This window comes from Schistocerca gregaria, unplaced genomic scaffold (assembly GCF_023897955.1).
Source record: "Schistocerca gregaria isolate iqSchGreg1 unplaced genomic scaffold, iqSchGreg1.2 ptg000240l, whole genome shotgun sequence".
NCBI classification, from domain to species: domain Eukaryota; kingdom Metazoa; phylum Arthropoda; class Insecta; order Orthoptera; family Acrididae; genus Schistocerca; species Schistocerca gregaria.
Genome location: NW_026061752.1, coordinates 4,640,806 through 4,642,812, shown reverse-complemented (window position 1 = coordinate 4,642,812; position 2,007 = coordinate 4,640,806). Strand labels below are relative to the sequence as shown.

At 45.8% G+C, this 2,007-nt stretch overlaps 1 non-coding gene across 1 annotated transcript; it reads right to left on the bottom strand.

Moving 5' to 3' along the window:
- Positions 1-209: 209 nt before the first annotated feature.
- Positions 210-281, bottom strand: Trnai-aau (transfer RNA isoleucine (anticodon AAU)). The gene has a single exon. It is a non-coding gene; the product is annotated as a tRNA-Ile (tRNA).
- Positions 282-2,007: the final 1,726 nt, after the last annotated feature.

Here is a 2,007-nt window from a genome sequence, read left to right as displayed (position 1 = left end):
AGATATGTGAGAAATACATCTATAAAATGTAATTCAGACTGCCTCGTCCCACCTTATGCTGTACCGCTTTGGCAAATGCTTTATCTGCGCCATTCGCCTTAATCGCATCTGAGAGTGATTCTTAAAAAAACGCCTGTCGCTAATTGTTCGTCATCACAGGTACTGTTTGCTATACGGCCACGACGCGCAACTGATTTCCAAAATTCATCTTTCTCCTGTGAGGATGGAACTTACGACCTCTGGTTTATTAGACCAGTGCTCTACCACTGAGCTAAAGAGGCGCGGCCTAGCGGTACTCTTGGGTACTTCGTCCTTACGGTCGTCTGCATCATCAGACTTTAGCTGACAACACTTCATATTACCGGCTAATATTTGCAGCTATGGCGACAAATTACTGCTTGACTACACATCTGACACGTAACCGATGTGCTCTCCAAACAACAACACTTGCATTTCAGAACATGTCTTTCACACATGTCTACAAAATCACCTTCACCTTCAAATACAGCTTCCTTGCGACTGACAGAGACGTAGGCAAAGTTTAAAGTTGCTATTTCCATTAAATCTCGTTAATCAGAAAAACGGTAATTTACACTTGCAGCGGAACAAAATTCCGTTCCGCCCAGCGTCTGGCTCGAACCCACGACCCTGGGATTAAAAGTCTGACGCTCTACCGACTGAGAGAGCCGGCTACCTCGGTGAATACCTGCCGGGTAGCACGTCACACAGTACTCGTTTGGGTTGGGTGGTCCCATACAGAATCTCTCCATGATGCCTAATGTTTTCCTAACGTCACACTCGTCACGTACTTCACTTTTATGTCATAATCATTTCTGAGAGGTAAAGAAATTGCATGACAACATGCAGAGCTAGTGGCGTCAAAATTAACGCACATACTTTATGTGACTCAAAAGCCGAACGAGTTACTTTCCGACGTTGTTTTAGATGTGCAAGTGATAGTCAAAACTCGCTGTGTCGGCACTCTGCCGACCATTTCGCTAGTTAACACCGGTCTTGTTGTGTGTGTTTCAAGCTCAAGAGCATCTCCAAGCAAAAAATGGTCAACAGCAACATTCAGACGGTTTCGTACTGCTCAATTGCTACATTAAAACGTTATGTTTCTTTTTCAGAACTGGAAAAACACAAGCGTGACAGCATTCGAACCTGTAATCTTCAGATCCGAAGTCCGACGCCTTATCCATTAGGCCACACGGTCACTGACGACCAACATTTACATGTATACGACTCATCTCGAAACGCTCACACCCCTGAGGATTTGTGTTTTCGTTCTACACAGCCCTTGCCCCTTGCTCTTTCCCACCCATTCGTTACATTCAACCTCTGACGAGACCGACCAAATATAGACTGTGAAACAAGACCACACACTTTGTGCATTCGGAATCGAAGGCAGGGCGTCCCTCGCCGCATTTGCTACGATTGCCATTTGCTACTTCTGCAGAAGCGGCGGCGGCGGCGACGACGACGACGACGACGACGAATATCGCGAGAGGCTCTGAGATATGTGAGAAATACATCTATAAAATGTAATTCAGACTGCCTCGTCCCACCTTATGCTGTACCGCTTTGGCAAATGCTTTATCTGCGCCATTCGCCTTAATCGCATCTGAGAGTGATTCTTAAAAAAACGCCTGTCGCTAATTGTTCGTCATCACAGGTACTGTTTGCTATACGGCCACGACGCGCAACTGATTTCCAAAATTCATCTTTCTCCTGTGAGGATGGAACTTACGACCCCTGGTTTATTAGACCAGTGCTCTACCACTGAGCTAAAGAGGCGCGGCCTAGCGGTACTCTTGGGTACTTCGTCCTTACGGTCGTCTGCATCATCCGACTTCAGCTGACAACACTTCATATTACCAGCTAATATTTGCAGCTATGGCGACAAATTACTGCTTGACTACACATCTGACACGTAACCGATGTGCTCTCCAAACAACAACACTTGCATTTCAGAACATGTCTTTCACACATGTCTACAAAATCACC